The 19,390-nt window shown below is 40.4% G+C and overlaps 1 protein-coding gene across 2 annotated transcripts in view; it reads left to right on the plus strand.

Moving 5' to 3' along the window:
- Positions 1 to 19,390, plus strand: part of LOC139162114 (LDL receptor repeat-containing protein egg-1-like) — a 50,794-nt gene that overhangs the window by 18,071 nt on the left and 13,333 nt on the right. The window contains exons 8-15 of one of the 2 annotated variants that reach the window (XM_070742151.1): positions 944 to 1,144; positions 2,552 to 2,727; positions 5,464 to 5,650; positions 6,180 to 6,398; positions 7,638 to 7,818; positions 10,294 to 10,495; positions 11,629 to 11,793; positions 13,285 to 13,485. The gene's annotated coding sequence lies outside the window, so the exon portion shown is untranslated. Of the gene's footprint in view, positions 1 to 943; positions 1,145 to 2,551; positions 2,728 to 5,463; positions 5,651 to 6,159; positions 6,399 to 7,637; positions 7,819 to 10,293; positions 10,496 to 11,628; positions 11,794 to 13,284; positions 13,486 to 19,390 lie in introns of those variants that run through there. The other variant, XM_070742152.1, reaches the window with a different exon arrangement.

Consider the following 19,390-nt stretch of genomic DNA (forward strand, 5'->3'; position numbering starts at 1 on the left):
TAATAATAATAATAATAATAATAATAATTTATTAGATTTGTATGCCGCCCCTTTCCGAGGACTATTACAATAATTTCAAATTTAGGTATTTTTGCAACAATCTTGGCTTATTAAAATAAGTTTTATATGGTAGAATAAGAAACTTCATAAAATGGGGCAGAATTCCCTTGACAAATATCTGAGTTAGCAACAGAAATTTTGGACTAAATTGTAGTCGCAAGTCCGAGAACTTACCTGTAGTTCTAAAACTAACAGGATCTTTCATAAATCTTACGTTATTTCGGTCAACCTTTTCTTATTTCAGAAATTTCTCCTCTATTAATAGAACTGGTTTATTTCTTTTGCTCAATCTACCTTCATATGGGATAAATGAAAAAATAATGTTGATTGGTATTGAACATTAAGAAAACAAGGGTAACGTCAACCAGTATGCTTATAGTGACCATACACTTGATGGCAGAGAAGTGAAGGTGATAACACTGTTTAGTTTTCTTGGACTCATAAAGATGGTAGGAAAAAAGACTGTGGCAATCGTGAAGAATACTAATATTTGAATGACATTGCTTGGCCTTTTTATTTTTTAATCTTTGTTATCAATGGTTTTTTTTCCTTTGATGATATATGGCTCTGAAGATTGAATGATGAGAAAGAAGATAGTCACATTCCAGTTATAGATTTGGAGACAGATCTAACAGTCCTATCAAATGAAAGAAAACACAGACAGTCATAAAGTGGATTGACTGCTTTTTTGAAATTATCTGGCTCTTGCCATCTGATGCAAGTAGACAATGGATGAAAATAGTGCAATATACTTTATTGTACATAGTATACACAGTCTGTGTTCCTTTAGTAATTTTTGTGGAGGAACATACAAAGTGCATAATAGAGATGCCCTGAAACTCCTGGTGTAACATTTTCATACTCTTGAAATTTTGGCTTTCAGGTGATGCATGAAGTTCTGCAGGCACCAGCCCCTAACCCATGTGTAGAAGTTGGATGTTCGTATATGTGCCTCTTAAGCCCCAGCAAAAAAGGAAGCTGCCATTGCCCGCCTGAATCTGTACTATCAAGTGATGGAAAGACCTGCATTCCATTAAAGGAGTCAGCATTCATGTTATTGGATGGCCAGACAGATGTTACACAGGTATTACTTTCAATTGGATAATAAAGAGAATGGTAGCTGCAAACCAGTGAGGGGTTGCTACCGGTTGGGCCCAGTATGGCAAACCAGTAGTAGTGGTGAGAGGCTCTGCCCACCCTCCAAAATGTCGTCAAAAAACACTCTGCAAATGCGCAGAAGTGTTACCCCTGCGCTCCCGTTTCTGAACTGGTAGCAGAGGTAAATAGAACCCACTACTATTGCAAAATAATTTTCCCAAATGAAATGTTCTTACAGCTGTTTAATAGGCTGGCACAGCAAAGTGGCTTCTATTTGAATTTTCCTTAGTAACAAGTACATTTATTTATTGATTTGATTTGATTTGATTTGATTGATTTGATTTGACTGCAGAGACGGGACTGATGAGATTGGATGTATGTAAACTTTCTCCATCTTGGTAGCTGGTGCAATAGTCTTGTTTTTTGAAGTGGTGGGAGGGATCTGTCTTTCTTAGGAGACATTAGCTTAACAGAGAGAAGTGCTGCAAAACAAGAGCCAAGTTACAATGACAGCAGTTCTATGTTAGTCTTTAAATGTTTTTAGTTTAATGTCCTATGGAGTTGAAATTTAAGGATATTGTGGGGCACCTCATTCTCACCATGCGCTGTTGCCATTTATTTCCATTTGTGCTTGCCAGATTGTTGCACTCATGTTCTCCTTTTTTTAAAAAAATACAACTTTATTAAACTTATCAAAGTATAAAATAAAAATGGAAATGGAAACAATGGGCAAAGAGGGAAGGGGAAGAGAGAGAGAAGTGTAGGTTAAAGAGGAAAGGGAACAGCTACTGACAACTTCTCTTTTCTGCATACTAGAATAAAATATAACATTGCAGCCTCAAATTTCTACTTTTGCATACTTAATATGGACTAGCCTTTTCTAGAGCATACTTGTCTAATCAGCAAATCCCAAAGTCAAAATTTTTGGGGGGTTTTCAAAGTACATTTTATTGAATTTTTTCACATAAACACCCTCCCCCAAATATAATTTCAGTAATACACCTTGTCGTATTATATATTTTTCATATCTAAGGCTATTGTTTTTAACTTAAAGATTCTTATTTCTATTTACAATTTTATACGTGTTGTATATTACATTACAGGGTTTTGACCATCTCTGCTAATTCCATCAGTTTCCAGCCATTCTTCTTCCATTTCTTCCAGTTAGGATATCTTTCTATTTTTATGCATGGAGCATTCTCGCTTCTATCAACATCTAAAACAACAAAGTTCAAAATTCTTTGTTGACTTGTATTATTCTCCCCATACCCATTCCAAATCAATCAAAGGGAAAGTCGTATTGAATTTGGCTCATGCTTCATTAGATTTCAATGGTTATTTTATATATAATTGTGCTAAAACTAGAATCTTGAAGTCCTCTTTGCTTTTCCAGGTAAGCCCAGGAGCTGCCATAGCTATGAGTTTCAGTGTGGTGATACCTATGTCAATTACACTTTGGTCTGCAATGGGAAACCCGACTGCCAAGATGGAATGGATGAAGGCAACCATTGTGCAGTGCCATGTCAAAAACTGTGTGCTCACATTTGTTACAAGTCTCCTCATGGGCCTGTAAGTGAAGACCAGCATTAGAATGTTGATGATGCTTAGGATGATGCTTAAAAATGGATAACATAAGAACTGAAGAGTTGGCCTTCTCGGGTCCCGTCAACTAAAAATGTCGTTTGGCGGGCCCCAGGGGAAGAGCCTTCTCTGTGGCGGCCCCGGCCCTCTGGAACCAGCTCCCCCCTGAGATTAGAACTGCCCCCACCCTCCTTGTCTTTCGCAAGTTACTTAAGACCCACCTATATCGCCAGGAATGGGGGAACTAAGACATCTCCCCCAGGCTTATTATATTTCATGTTTGATGTGTATGTGCTGTATGGTTTTTAATTGTTGAGGTTTTTATATATTTTATTATTAGATTTGTTCCATTATTATACTGTTTTTATTACTGTTGTGAGCCGCCCCAAGTCTTCGGAGAGGGGCGGCATACAAATCTAATAAATTGAATTGAATTGAATTGTAGAAGGAAAAAAATGGGTTAAGGAGATTTGCTTCCTCCTAGGCCAGTGATGGCGAACCTTTTTTTCCTCGGGTGCCAAAATAGTGTGGGCGTGCACTATTGTGCATGCATGAGTGCCCACACCCATAATTCAATGCCTGTGGAGGGCAAAAACAGCTTCCCCTGTTCCCCGGAGGCCCTCTGGAGGCCAGAAATAGCCCATTTCCCAACTTCTGGTGGGCCCAGTAGGCTCATGTTTTGCCCTCCCCAGGCTCCAAAGGTTTCTCTGGAGCCAGAGGAAGGTAAAAACGCCCTCCTCCATTCTCCCTGGAAGCTCTCTGGAAGCCAAAAATGCCCTCCGAGAGCCTCTGGGTGAGCCAAAAATCAGCTGGCCAGCACACACATGTACTTTGGAGCTGAGCTAGGGCAACGGCTCGTGTGCCAGCAGATATGGCTCCGTGTGCTACCTGTCAAAGGTTCACCATCACTGTCCTAAGCTTTATGCTAAAATTCTTTCAAAATAGGAAAAATAGATAGCCATTCTCGAATAATAATACAATATGGACTTGTTGCTACTATTATAGCAAAAGGATAGTGATTGTAACCATGAAAAAATGGGAAATGTCGTATAAAATGCACTGGCGTATAAGACACAGCTTAAGTTTTGAGAGAGGAAAATAGGGGGGGGGGAACCCACCTACCAGGTATTCATCTGGCTAGCATCCTTAGTCTGGTCAGCCTCAACTCATTATTTTATCCCCTGGTTAGGGCTGAAAAAAATAATCTTCGGAGGGAGTAGCAATGAAAACAAACCTACAAAAACCTAGGGCTGGAATAAAAACTTTTTTGGAGAGAGTAGGAATGAAAAAAATCCTGCAAGCCAAGAAGATTGTTAGTAACTCATTAGGGGTGGGGGGGAAAAGCTTCAAAAAGCTACATTTGGAGTATAATATGCACCCAAATTTTCAGCCTCTTTTAGGCGGGGAAAGGGTACGCCTTATACTCTGAAAAATACAGTATTTGGGGAGAGGGTTATGACAGTATTAAAATGCAGAGGCATCTTGCTGGCAACAAAGATATATATAATCAAAGCAATAGTTTCCCCAGTTGTAATGTAAAAGCTGCATTATTGTTTGATTGGCTGAATAAAGAAGTAATACTTTCAAACTCTGGTTCTGGTTCCCATGTCTGAGAATAACCTGCATTGTGAGAACCATTAATATAAAACTAGATAAAAGAAAATAAGACTGTTCATTGAAACTGTTGGTAATTAAACTCCAACTATAAAATATTTTGAACAAGAAGTACAAAGGCAAGAGTTGTTGAAGTCTCAGATGGTTGGAAAAATCTGAGGCAGTAGAAAAAGAGACCAGAAAGGCTTCAGGAGTTAAATTATCTTGTTCATGACCTAATCATAATTTGATTAGAACTTGCTGATAGATAATCCTGGTGAGATGATTACTATTAAATCATAAAAAGTCATCAAGCAATGGAAGCAGATTGAAAGTGTAATCTAACAGCAGCAGGGGTGGGTTCTGGATCCTTTTGCTGCCAATTCGCTCAGGGTTGTACCGTACGCGTGCGCCCTCAGCAATAAAAAAAAATAGCTGCTGCGCATGTGCAGAAACAAAATTCAAGATGGTGGCACCCAAGGAGACACCAACAGAACTGGTTCTGTGACATCATCACTAAGTTAAAGTACCAATTAGAACCGGTAGGAACCCACCTCTGAACAGCAGGGGTATCCAACCTTGGCAACTTTAAAACCTGTGGACTTCAACTCCCAGAATTCCACCAACAAATAGCTCTTGAAGTTGCCAAGGTTGGACACCCCCTTCCTTAGAGCAAGAGAATAAGACTAAATGCAAGTGTTTTAAAAGAAAACCGGAAACCATCTCTTTATATCTTTGGGTTTTTTTCTTTCTTGATTTTTCTTTCATTTTCTGTTATCACTTTCCCCTTTTCTTTTTCTTTAAATGTGAATTGTTTTACTTTGTAAAAAAAATTCTTTAGTGAAACATAATTTTTTTGGGGGGGAACCCCAATGCCTTCAAATGTATTACTTAAGCGCATACTTGCAAATTAAATCTCAATTTGTATTTGGACTCTGTGTTTCCAGAGAATCAACCCTGGAGGGCAGAGTGAGGAGAAGGAGAAATAGTTGTTATTACTTAAGCGCAAATTAAATCTCAATTTGTATTTGGACTCTGTGTTTCCAGAAGCAACCCTTGGAGGGCAGAGTAAGGAGAAGGAGAAATAGTGAAACTTTACATAGGTAATAACGCCTGTTTTCTAATTTTCAGCAATGTGCTTGCAATGAGGGGTTCATCTTAAGAAATGATGGGCGCTCTTGCAAAGACATCAATGAATGCAAAGAGTTGGCAGTTGATAAATGTAGCCAGACCTGTGTCAATACAGAAGGCGGTTACTCCTGCACATGCCACCCTGGATATCAACTGGAGCCCGATAACCACACATGTAAAGTAATAGGTAGGTTTATTCCTGTCCACTGATTGGCTTTCCATTGATTCTCTTTAGGATTCAAATTTAGGGTTTAATGCGTAATTTTTTGTGTGAAGTCAAATATGTAACATAGAAAACTTTGCCTTCTGGGTAAGAAGTCTTGAAATAAGTCCCTCTGGCTTCACACTATTAAGCTGGAGGGATGTATTGAGAGATATGAAAGCTGTTACATAGATAAATGTAGATAATAAATGTAGATAAATGTAGATGCTGTCAAAGTCCCTGATGAAGACAATGTCTTCAAAGGGGCTAAGAGCAACCCAGCCGTGTGGGATCACTCACGAACGCAAATCCTAGAAAGAAGACTTGGACACATTCTCTCTCTGGGTGAAGTGACACAGTATAGAGTTGTGTATTCCTTTTTATTTGGGAGCATAAGGAAATGGGGATAATTACACGTACATGTCAAGTGATACACAAACATCCAATAACATAACTTCAAACATGACGTGATTGCAATTTATATTAAAATTAACTAGTTTTGTCTTTGCCATAGGTTCCGAGCCATTACTGCTAGTTGCAGTTCAGTTTGACTTAATTGTATTCGGAATAAGGACCATGAAAGAGGATGTTGTCATGAGAGTCGATCATGACTTCATTATCTTTTCCATTGACTACGATTTCGTATCCGAGACTGTCTTTTGGATGAATCTCAATGCAGACAGTATTAATTGGATTGATATGCAAACCAAGGAAAAGGGAATTCTAATAAAAGGTGGGTCTTGATATATTTTCAGTTGTTTAGACAGTTTTTAATAAGTTAGTGGCTTAGGACAAAACTAATCGTAACTTTGGCAAGTCAAATAAACTATTGGTAGAACTCCTATTTGACTGTTGAAGCTGACTCACACTCTCACATGCTTAGGAAGCTTCACAGGTTCACCCGAGACAAGGTGAAAGTCAAATCCACTTACACTTAAACAGAAAAAAAGCTAAGGAAAAATTGAGTGCTCATATTTCTAAACTGATACTTTTAACAAAATAATTTTAAGAAACAGCAATACCAGGTGGATTCACACACCTAATCCTGCCTGCAAGTTTTAGATGACAGACTGAAGGAAAGATTTCATCAAGTTCCTCCAGGAAGAAAACAGACAAGTTGACAAAGTCCCATATGACAGATGATGTTATCCTACTAAAGTCCCTCATGAATGGCATAGGAATAATATGTGTCACTTGGGACAATTGCTCAGAAGGCCAACAATCCCTTGCTGTAGAGTTGATGATGGTTGAAATCTGCAGCTTATTTATTTATTTTTATTTATTTTGTCCAATACACAATACATATTGAGGCGAATAGACATGAAGTATTATATATAAAGAAAAGATATGAAAATAGAGGAGAAGATATATGAAAGGGAGAAAAGATATATGATATATGGGATAAGGAGAGACAATTGGACAGGGGACGAAAGGCACACTGGTGCACTTATTTACTTCCCTTACTGACCTCTTAGGAACCTGGAGAGGTCAATCGTGGATAGTCTAAGGGAGAAATGTTGGGGGTTAGGGGTTGACACTATTGAGTCCGGTAATGAGTTTGAGCTTCTATGAGCTTCTAGTCTATAAATGTAAAGATTCTTCCAGTGTACACTAAGAGAGAGACAGTAACAGCAGAACTGACCCCTAAAAAAGCATCCTTTTGTGTCTATTGGTCAACTATGAGTATTTTTGAGGATTGTCTAAGAAGATGGATTTCAAGCACAATTAACACTGAACAATTTACCAATAACAGTCGTAACTGTTCAGCCTTAAACCAGAGATATTCTGCACAAAACCCTCTGAACAGGATGTCTTTTCCCTTATATGGCTATTTAAAAAAACAATTTGTAATAAAATTTTGCTTTTCAATTACTGACTTCATAGGAGATGTTGGCTGATATTTCCCATTCACATGTTTGTAAATCTTAACAATAGACAGTTCATTTCTATCATTTCAAACATTGGATTGCAGGCATCAAATCTGACAGTATAGCAGTGGACTGGTTAGGAAGGAACCTTTACTGGACTGATGGTATCTCAGGACAGATCTTGGCTACATAGTTGAATACCACTTGGAAGGGAAATCCTGTCTATACAGTGGTTCTTGAGGATCTGGAGCAACCACAGTCATTAGTTCTCCACCCACTGGATAGGTAAGCCTTTTCTATTTTGCTTGGGCTTGTTGGAATGGTTCAAAAGAATTAGGAATAGATCTCAGAAACAAGATGGATAGATGAGTCCATTGAGTCGCTAATGTTGTCTTTTTAGAGAAGATATTTCAGTGGGGGATGACTTGAAAACACTGTCTGAGCTCATGTTGATATGTGGTCAGGTCTGTCCAGTTACGGTATACGATTGAATCGTAATTGATAAGGCAAATGGATATTTTTAGAGAGAAGAAACTAGGAGTACAGTTCTATTGATTCTGCTTGATTTATTTATTATTTATTAAATTTATATGCTGCCCAACTCACTTTACAAAGTGATCCTGGGCAATTAACCATGAAAGTGATAAATATTCAAATATTAACCACAGTAGACACAAAATTTTAAAAACCAAAGGCAAGATTGTTCGCAGCTTTTGATATTCTGATCATCAAATTTATTTGGCCTGCTGTGTAACAGTTGTTTGTTTTGTCCAGTACACAATAATACACAATGAGGGTTAGAGAGGATATAATCAGGTAGAATGTATTAAAGGGGGAATAGAGGAGAAAATAAAGGAGTGAAATATAACTATGAGAGAATAGCAGGAAAAGATATAGGTATAGAAGAGAAGATATATGAGATACAGGAGAGACAATAGGGCAGGGGACAGTAGGCACTCTGGTGCACTTATGTACGCCCCTTACTGACCTCTTATGAACTTGGTGAGGTTAGGCCGTGCCCCATAAAAGCACTGGATGAACATATACTGGCAGTTCATTTAATAAGGAGATTCCACTCTTTTCCTGGGATTATTCAGTGTCTGTAACGGTTTCATCATTAGGCTTATGATGCCCAGTTTACATTCCCTTGACATCAGAGTCAAGTGAAGCTTCTCCACACTTGAATGTGATGGGATAGGTGAGAAATACTCAGCTGAAGTTGAATCCCGAAGGATTGTTTTGTGGACAACGTGGAATTGTCTACCTGGGACTGGCTGCAGCCTTCTGAAGGAGTAGATGCATGACTTGAACTTTCCCTATGTCTTTTTTCAGATTCACCTAATTTACTAGCTATGGCAGTGTTTCTCAACCTTGGCCACTTGAAGATATCTGGACTTCAACTCCCAGAAGTCCCCAGCCAGCGAATGCTGGCTGGGGAATTCTGGGAGTTGAAGTCCAAATATCTTCAAGTGGCCAAGGTTGGGAAACACTGAGCTAGGGTAGGACAGAGCTATGTATACAAGGCATCCCTGAATTGAGCTTCACCAGAGAGCAAGATGCTGTTACAGATTGGAAGAGGCTGCCACATAGGACTAGCAAGCATAACACACTATTTTGAAGACACACACTGGCTACCAGTATGCTATCAGGCAGAGTCCCTGGAACTTGTCATATGAAGCACTGTGTGGCTAAGCCAGAGCGCCTGATAGTGTGCCTTTCCTCATACCTTCCTGTTTATCTAGTTAAGAGCTAGAAAAGATGCATTTTTAAGATGGTTCAAAATGGCTGGATATTAGCTTGATCTGAAGAGGGTATTTTTTAGCACAAGGTTGCAGCATTCCCTCCCTTTGAATAAAGGTTGCAGTGAGCCTTTTAAACCTACAAGCCAATTTAATATGTATTGACCCTGCTCTGCAGTCTGGTTTAGTATTGTTTCATGTTTTAAAGTTTAAATTTTAACAACATTTTAATATCTTTCTTGGGACTTTTTATTGAATCATCATTATTTTTTATTAAGATAGCTTCTTGCTCTTCTCCTTTATTGGTAAGAGGACTAAATTAGAGTCTATAATACCATGTTGCACTACTTGAAGCTCTTCAATTTTGCCTTAATTTTGTTAGTCACCTTGCTTACTCTTAGCTGCAGAAATACACATGTGCACACACACAAACACATGGAGTATAATATGCACATGGGATAGAAATGACCCTTAGCTTGGGAATGGAATAGAATCTCAAAATGAAAACTTGTCTCAGATTACCAAAAATTTTAAATGATGTAGATGCAAAATAATAAACAATGTTTTTATTTAGTTTGGCTCTAATACTATTTAAAGGCAAATGCAATGGCCCATTTGAAGGGTTAGGCTTAGACCCCAGATGTATTAAGCTTTAACAGAGTAGTCTACACTCCCCCAAGCTCCATGCTTAATGGGAGCCACGGTATATGATGCCACGATTGTGCTGAAACTGTAGATCTGATTCATGATTGGATAAAAAGAGAGTGGTGATCTAACTTTAAATTCCAAAGAATGTAGGATTTATATGAAGAGACATTAATCAAAAGAATTCTGATACTAATGTTTCCCTAGATTGAAATCATCTGAAATACTAGTGGGTCTTCTTGTCTGGTACCCTAAATAAAATGTACAATGAAGGCCATCTAACTTGGTGGTCAATAACTCTTCTCGAAAGCATTGTAAGCCATAGTAGTTGAATTCCATTCTAAAAATATATGTCACATTATCCTCTCTTTCCTAGATTTATGTACTGGTGTGAAATAGGCGTTGAATCCATAATCAAGAAAGCAGGGATGGAGGGAAGTAATAAAGAAGTGATAATTGATAATGGACTTGGTTGGCCCACAAGCCTAGCCATTGATTTCTTGAGCTGGAGAATTTTCTGGTCTGATGACAAGTTTCACTCCATTGGCTCAGCCTCTTTGGATGGTAGCGATATGAAGGTATTGCCAACTATATGTACATAACGTTTATGGAAGCAGGCAAGAATTTATTTGAGTTCTTTGTTTTAAACCAGAGGTGTCAAACTCAATTTCATTGAGGGCCGTATCGGGGCTGTATTTGACCTCGGGGCGGGGTGGGAGAGGCCAGGATGGGTGTGGCCAGCTCAATGTCACTCCTGTGATGGCCCAAGCACTCTGCCAGCAAAAACAGGCTCCTGAGTTCCGTTTTCAGCTGTCATTCATTCATTCATTCATTCATTCATTCATTAGATTTGTATGCCGCCCCTCTCCATAGACTCGGGGCGGCTAACAACAATAATAAAACAATATGTACAAATCTAATATTTAAGTTAATTTTTTTTTTAAACCCTTATTTGAGAAACCAATCATACAAACAGACATACCATGCATAAATTTTATAAGCCTAGGGGGAGGAAATATCTCAGTTCCCCCATGCCTGACGACAGAGGTGGGTTTTAAGGAGCTTACGAAAGGCAAGGAGGGTGGAGGCAACTCTGATCTCTGGGGAGAGTTGGTTCCAGAGGGTCAGGGCCGCCACAGAGAAGGCTCTTCCCCTGGGTCCCGCCAAATGGCATTGTTTAGTCGAGGGGACCCGGAGAAGGCCAACTCTGTGGGACCTAACTGGTCGCTGGGATTCGTGCGGCAGACGGTGGTCATGGCCTCTTGCAACGGAGCCCTGTTTTCACTGGCAAAAGGTTGCAGAAGGCCGTGGCAGCCCAAACCGGAGCTTGGGAGCCTATTTTCATTGGCAGAAGCACCGAGGACTGATCCTTCACTGTTTCCAGGGTAGCCCCACAGACCAGATCTAAGTATCCTGTTGGCCACATCCGGCCCCCGGGCCTTGAATTTGACACCCCTGTTTTAAAGGAAAGTGTCAATTCTGATAATGTCATCATCTTGTTCTTTTCTGGGTAGCAGAAATAAATAAATAATAAATAATATTAATAATAATAATAATAATAATAATAATAATAATAATTTATTAAATTTGTATGCCACACTTCTTCGAAACTAGGGGAATGTGTCCAACTTCCAGATCTTTTAGTGTGTCTGAAAATAAAATCTCAGTCCCTGAGCTGTGATGCATCTCTTAACAATATTTTTTCCCTTAGATATTTCAGATGAATGAGATACATAGTCCTTTCTCAGTGAGTGTGTTTGAAGACTACATCTTTTGGTCTGACTTGCAAACAAGGATAGTACAGAAGATAGACAAAAGGACAGCCAAAAATAGAACAGTTCTCCTAAAGAGTCATGGACAACCATATGGATTAAAGGTATTGCACAAGTAGTACACATTATGGAAAGGTTGATGACTGGAACAAGTGTCTATTTTTATTTTACTTGGCCAACGGCATGTCTCTAGCTTTAAATGAATAAATGTTAAGGCAGGTTTATTTGGCCTGGATCTTCAAATATGCATGAGCCATATCCATGAGCTTCAAAAAGTATGAGCCAAGCCCCATACTTTGTCAGACTAAAGCTGCGTCAATACTGATATTGTATTGTGTTTATATTGTAACTGATAATAGAATTTTGACCAGGAATAAGTCATTTATACGAAAAGCTACTGTTGGTCATAGCGTAATTTGTTCAGAATGGGACAATTCACCATAGCCAAGTCTCTGTGGCCATCTGACCATGGCTAACGTGCCGTGGGACAATTCACCTTGGGACAATTTAACAATTCAATTTAATTATTTTAAATACATAAAAATTATGTTTTCATTCACATTTCATTTTGTCCCTCCTTCTTCTTCTTCATTCCAGCAGAAGTCCCTCACTGAGCTAAGCTAGTTTCCCTAAATAATAATAATAATAATAATAATAATAATAATAATAATAATAATAATTTATTAGATTTGTATGCCGCCCCTTTCCGAGGACTATTGCAATAATTTCAAATTTAGGTATTTTTGCAACAATCTTGGCTTATTAAAATAAGTTTTATATGGTAGAATAAGAAACTTCATAAAATGGGGCAGAATTCCCTTGACAAATATCTGAGTTAGCAACAGAAATTTTGGACTAAATTGTAGTCGCAAGTCCGAGAACTTACCTGTAGTTCTAAAACTAACAGGATCTTTCATAAATCTTACGTTATTTCGGTCAACCTTTTCTTATTTCAGAAATTTCTCCTCTATTAATAGAACTGGTTTATTTCTTTTGCTCAATCTACCTTCATATGGGATAAATGAAAAAATAATGTTGATTGGTATTGAACATTAAGAAAACAAGGGTAACGTCAACCAGTATGCTTATAGTGACCATACACTTGATGGCAGAGAAGTGAAGGTGATAACACTGTTTAGTTTTCTTGGACTCATAAAGATGGTAGGAAAAAAGACTATGGCAATCGTGAAGAATACTAATATTTGAATGACATTGCTTGGCCTTTTTATTTTTTAATCTTTGTTATCAATGGTTTTTTTTCCTTTGATGATATATGGCTCTGAAGATTGAATGATGAGAAAGAAGATAGTCACATTCCAGTTATAGATTTGGAGACAGATCTAACAGTCCTATCAAATGAAAGAAAACACAGACAGTCATAAAGTGGATTGACTGCTTTTTTGAAATTATCTGGCTCTTGCCATCTGATGCAAGTAGACAATGGATGAAAATAGTGCAATATACTTTATTGTACATAGTATACACAGTCTGTGTTCCTTTAGTAATTTTTGTGGAGGAACATACAAAGTGCATAATAGAGATGCCCTGAAACTCCTGGTGTAACATTTTCATACTCTTGAAATTTTGGCTTTCAGGTGATGCATGAAGTTCTGCAGGCACCAGCCCCTAACCCATGTGTAGAAGTTGGATGTTCGTATATGTGCCTCTTAAGCCCCAGCAAAAAAGGAAGCTGCCATTGCCCGCCTGAATCTGTACTATCAAGTGATGGAAAGACCTGCATTCCATTAAAGGAGTCAGCATTCATGTTATTGGGTGGCCAGACAGATGTTACACAGGTATTACTTTCAATTGGATAATAAAGAGAATGGTAGCTGCAAACCAGTGAGGGGTTGCTACCGGTTGGGCCCAGTATGGCAAACCAGTAGTAGTGGTGAGAGGCTCTGCCCACCCTCCAAAATGTCGTCAAAAAACACTCTGCAAATGCGCAGAAGTGTTGCCCCTGCGCTCCCGTTTCTGAACTGGTAGCAGAGGTAAATAGAACCCACTACTATTGCAAAATAATTTTCCCAAATGAAATGTTCTTACAGCTGTTTAATAGGCTGGCACAGCAAAGTGGCTTCTATTTGAATTTTCCTTAGTAACAAGTACATTTATTTATTGATTTGATTTGATTTGATTTGATTTGATTTGATTTGATTTGATTTGATTTGATTTGATTTGATTTGATTTGATTTGATTTGATTTGATTTGATTTGATTTGATTTGATTTGATTTGATTTGATTTGATTTGATTTGATTTGATTTGATTTGATTTGATTTGATTTGATTTGATTTGATTTGATTTGATTTGATTTGATTTGATTTGATTTGCCGCCCCTCTCCGAAGACTCGTGGCGGCTCAGAACAATAATAAAAGAGTGTAACATTAAAACAAATCTAATATTGAAATAAAAATATATTAAAAACCCAGCAGTTAAAACCATACAACACATATATACTAAACATAAAATATAAAAGCCTGGGGGAGATGTCTTAGTTCCCCCATGCCTGGCGATATAGGTGGGTCTTGAGAAATTTGAGAAAGACAAGGAGGGTGGGGGCCATTCTAATCTCGGGGGAGTTGATTCCAGAGGGCCAGGGCCGCCACAGAGAAGGCTCTTCCCCTGGGGCCTGCCAAACGACATTGTTTGGTCAACGGGACCTGGAGAAGGCCAACTTTGTGGGATCTTATCGGCAGCTGGGATTTGTGCGGTAGAATGCGGTTCCGGATGTATTCTGGTCCAATGCCATGTAAGGCTTTAAAGGTCATAACCAACACTTTGAATTGTGACCGGAAACTGATCGGCAGCCAGTGCAGGCCACGGAGTGTTGTAGAAATGTGGGCGAATCTGGGAAGCCCCATGATAGCTCTCGCGGCTGCATTCTGCACGATATGAAGTTTCCGAGAGAGCGTTGCAGTAATCAAACCTCGAGGTGATGAGGACATGAGCGACTGTGAGCAATGACTCCCTGTCCAAATAGGGCCGCAACTGGTGCACCAGGCGAACCTGGGCAAACACCCTCCTCGCCACAGCCAAAAGATTGTGTTCTAATGTTAGCTGTGGATCGAGGAGGACGCCCAAGTTGCTAAATTTCTCTGAGGGGGTCAATGATTCACACACACACCCCAGGGTAATGGACGGACAGATGGAATTGTCCTTGGGAGGCAGAACCCACAGGCACTCTGTCTTGTTTGGGTTGAGTTTGAGCCTGTTGACACCCATCCAACAGCCTCCAGGCACCGGCACATCACTTCCACTGCTTTGTTGACTGGACATGGGGTAGAGATGTATAACTGGGTATCATCAGCATACTGATGATACCTCACCCCATGCCTTTGGATGATCTCACCCATGTAGATATTAAATAGCAGGGGGGAGAGGACCGACCTCTGAGACACCCCACAAGGGAGTAACCTAGAGGTCATTGACTGCGGGTTAATTTTTACAAAGCACTCCTGAAAACATAACACACACCTTTCTCAAAAAAGAGTGACACTGTCAAAAGTTAGCCACTTTTGTTTTTACACCTTATTGAAATTCTGTTGGAAAGTGATACTTGACCCCTTGTAGTCAAGCGTTACAGAGATAAATGGAAGCTCTTGTATGGTATTTTTAGCATCGCACAAGGTAGCAAAAGCTGTATGGACTTCTGCTATGATCGGATTGTCTTAGAGCAAATGGCTGAATGCCCTTGTAAACTGAAATTATTATAATAATGTTGTTTCTAATATTGAACTCTAGGTCTACCTGAAAAAACTGCGTTCCACAGCTGGGCAGACTGCTCTTCCCGAGCACAGCAGTCTCCCCTTGAGTAATGTAACTCACCTGATGGCTGTATACTACTCTCTACGCAGTACTGCATTGTACTTCTCAGACTTAAATGACGACTTCATAAAGGTCCTGGCTATTAAAGATACTGGAAGAGCTTCTGTGAAGAAGATTCTGCCAGTCAAGGGCACCGTGATATCACTTGCACTGGATTGGCTAAGTGCCAACATCTATTGGATTGACAATAAATGTTAAATACTCTGTTTATGCCTGAGGTAACTGTTACTAGGGAAAATATACTAATAGCCAGCGCCTGATTGGTTAAGGCGCTGACAGCTTGTTTTGGGCGGGAGAAAAAATAGTATAAATACAGCCGGTTTTCCCTTGCCCAGCTGAGACGTGTTCCAGCTGATTGTCACTTGCAAAAAGAGCTTAAATAAAGAACCGTCTCGTAGCTGTGTCTCAAGACTCTTCACCTGGCGACGAGAGAAGAACGAACCTACGCCTGCTGAAATGGAATCCCTGGCCGTCGGGAGAGCGCCGGAATACTTCGACCCGGAGAAGTCTACTTGGGATGCCTACCTCGCTAAATTCGACGTTTTCCTCGAGGCTGCCGGCATGAGAGACGCGATCGACGATCGGAAAAGAGCGATTTTCCTGAATTACTGTGGAGCGGAAATGTTCGACCTCGCACAGACACTCACCGACCCGGCGTCAGCGAATTCGGTTTCCTGGGACGCTTTGAAAACGAAGCTTTCGGCTCACTTCAAGCCAACAAAGCCGGCGATCGTCTACAGGCACCAATTCTCCAGAATGGGCCAGACTGAATCCGAGAGCATCAACCAATTTGCTACGCGCTTGAGAACCGTGCTGTCAAAATGCCGCTTCGAGAACCCGGAAGCACGCCTAATAGATGCTCTTATCTTCGGCATGCGGAATGCAACCGTCAGAAACAAACTCCTTACTGAGGAAGAACATTCCCTGCAACAAGTCATCAAACTCGCTCAAACAGCCGAGGTGGCTGAGTCTGCGGCAAAAGAGCTGAAACAGAATGACAAGCAAGAAGTCGTGGCCCACATCTCCTCCCCGAATCAACAGGCCGACTCTGCGAATGCAATCAAACCGTCTACAAGCTCTGAAAACGACTGCTGTTTTATCCGACAAGCTTTTCCTCGACCTTTCAAGCAATCGCAACAATCTCTTCCTTGTTCTGGCTGCCGTGGCAACCATTCCCGTCACCGTTGCCCATTCCGAGATTCAAATTGCCACCGTTGTGGTCGCCGAGGGCACATCGCTGAGGCTTGCCGAGCCTCCCTACCGGAGGAAGCTTTCTCAACTCCTCGGGCTCCACGCTTCCAAAATCAACCGCGCGAAAACAAGGGGTTCAAACCTTCTAGTCGCTACAATTACTCCAACTCTAACCGCGACTACTTAGGAGGTAACAGTGGAATTTCCATTAACAACACTGTAACTGCTAACATATCTAAAATTAACATTTCTTTACTTTTAAATTCTCAACCTTGCCAGATGGAACTAGACACTGGCTCTAGCTATAGTATTATGCCTTGGTCTAAGGTCAAAATGTATATGCCTCATGTTAACATAACTGATTTATTGTATTCTAATGTACTTATTAAGGATTTTCAAGGGAAAATTATACCTGTTTTAGGCATGTTACCTGTTCCAATTGTACACAAAAAATTTGCAGCTACCCTACCTTTACTAGTAGTGTCAGGGCCCACCCACTCACTTTTAGGATTAGACTGGATGTCTCCCCTTGGAATAGAGATATCTGGCATTCATAAAATATCTAATACTATGGTTCCAGATTTCGTCAAGGAATTTCCTGACGTTTTTAGTCCAGCTTTAGGGTCTTATAAAGGGCCCCCAATTTCGTTCTCCATTGATCCTAGTGTTCCTCCTATCCGACTCAAACCACGTAGGGTTCCCTTGCCTTTGCTTCCTAAACTTGACGCAGAACTTGATAAGCTCATCCATCAGGGTATTTTGGTCCCTGTAGACCAAGCTCCATGGGAAACCCCAATTGTGACTCCTCTTAAGCAGGATGGCTCCCTGCGAGTCTGTGCAGACTATAAGTCCACTCTAAATAAGGCTTTAAAACATCATCCCTACCCAATACCTGTAGTGCAACATTTACTCCATTCCCTTGGGGAGGGTAACCTATTTGCAAAGATTGACCTCGCGCAAGCTTACCAGCAGCTTCCCATAGACGAGCCTACCTCTTTAGCCCAGACTATTGTTACCCATAGGGGAGCTTTCAGATGCACCCGCTTACAGTTCGGGGTCAGTGTGGCACCAGGAATTTTTCAGAGTTTTATGGAGCGCTTATTGATAGGAATTAAGGGAACCTTGCCTTATTTTGATGATATTCTTATTTCGGGAAGGGATCAAGCCCAGCTAAACTCAAGAATACGGGAGGTGTTAACTAGGCTTAGAGACAAGGGGCTTAAGGTTAAACCTGGAAAATGTGTTTGGGGTACAAAGTGTGTCCAATTTTTGGGATATAATATAGATGGCGAAGGAATCCATCCTACATGCGATAAAGTCAAGGCAATACAAGAGGCCCCAGAGCCTAAAAATAAGACAGAACTGCAGGCTTTCTTAGGCCTCCTTAACTTCTACTCTGTTTTTTTAAAGCAGAAGGCCACAGCGGCAGAACCACTACACCGTCTATTGCAGAAAGAAGTCCCATGGAGTTGGGGGAACAGTGAGAGTAAAGCCTTTTCTCAAATAAAAAACCTTTTAACATCCAAAAGTGTAGTGGTACAATACAGTACTTCACTTCCCCTACGCCTCACCTGTGACGCTTCACCTTATGGAGTGGGTAGTGTTTTGGCTCATGTGCTGCCTAACGGCACTGAGGCCCCTATAGCATTTTTCTCTAAAACACTGTCAAGCGCAGAACGGAACTATAGTCAACTTGACAGGGAAGCTCTGGCATTGGTAGCAGGTGTTAAAAAGTTCCATCATTATATTTTTGGTAGACATTTTGAATTGATTACAGATCATAAACCGTTATTAGGACTCCTAGCCCCAGACAAACCAACTCCACCATTCATGTCCCCACGATTGATAAGATGGGCCATTTTTTTATCTGCCTATGATTATACCTTAACTCACAGGGGAGGGACTAGTATTAACCATGCGGATGGCCTTAGCAGATGTCCTCTTTCTGAGTTAGTACAAGACCCTGCCCCCTCTGCGGACGTATTGCTCATTGAGTTAGAGGATAAACCCCTGACTACTGCCACGGAGGTGGCAGAACATACCAAACAAGACCCTATTCTTATGAAAGTAGTAAATTGTGTGCTACGGGGGTGGGATGCCGACTGTAATGGGCCAGATATTGTGGAATTCAAAAACAAAAGGTTGGAATTATCAATTGTTAAAGGTTGTTTATTATGGGGTGACCGGGTCATCATTCCCAAAACTTTAAGACAAAAAGTGTTAAAAATGCTGCATGTAGGACATCCTGGTATTGTAAGGATGAAGGGCTTGGCAAGGGGCCATTTTTGGTGGCCAGGACTTGATTCTGAAATTGAGAGATGGGTGGCAAGGTGTGACCCCTGTCAGGAGTCTAGGCCAAGACTCCCTAAAACCACTCCAATGGATTGGGACCAACCAAAAGGGCCTTGGTCCCGAATTCACATAGATTTTGCTGGCCCCATTCAAACTAAGTATTTCCTAGTAGTGGTTGATGCATTGTCTAAATGGGTTGAGATTATTGTCCTGCCAAACATTACAACATGTGCTACCATAAGAGCTCTACGCCATTTGTTTGCCACACATGGCTGCCCAGATGTAATAGTTTCTGACAATGGGCCCCAGCTGACTTCCAGGCAATTTGAAATGTTCCTGGACCAATTAGGAATCAGGCATGCGCTCATATCTCCTTTTTCCCTGTGGGCTA

This window comes from Erythrolamprus reginae, chromosome 2, assembly GCF_031021105.1.
Source record: "Erythrolamprus reginae isolate rEryReg1 chromosome 2, rEryReg1.hap1, whole genome shotgun sequence".
Lineage (NCBI taxonomy): Eukaryota > Metazoa > Chordata > Lepidosauria > Squamata > Dipsadidae > Erythrolamprus > Erythrolamprus reginae.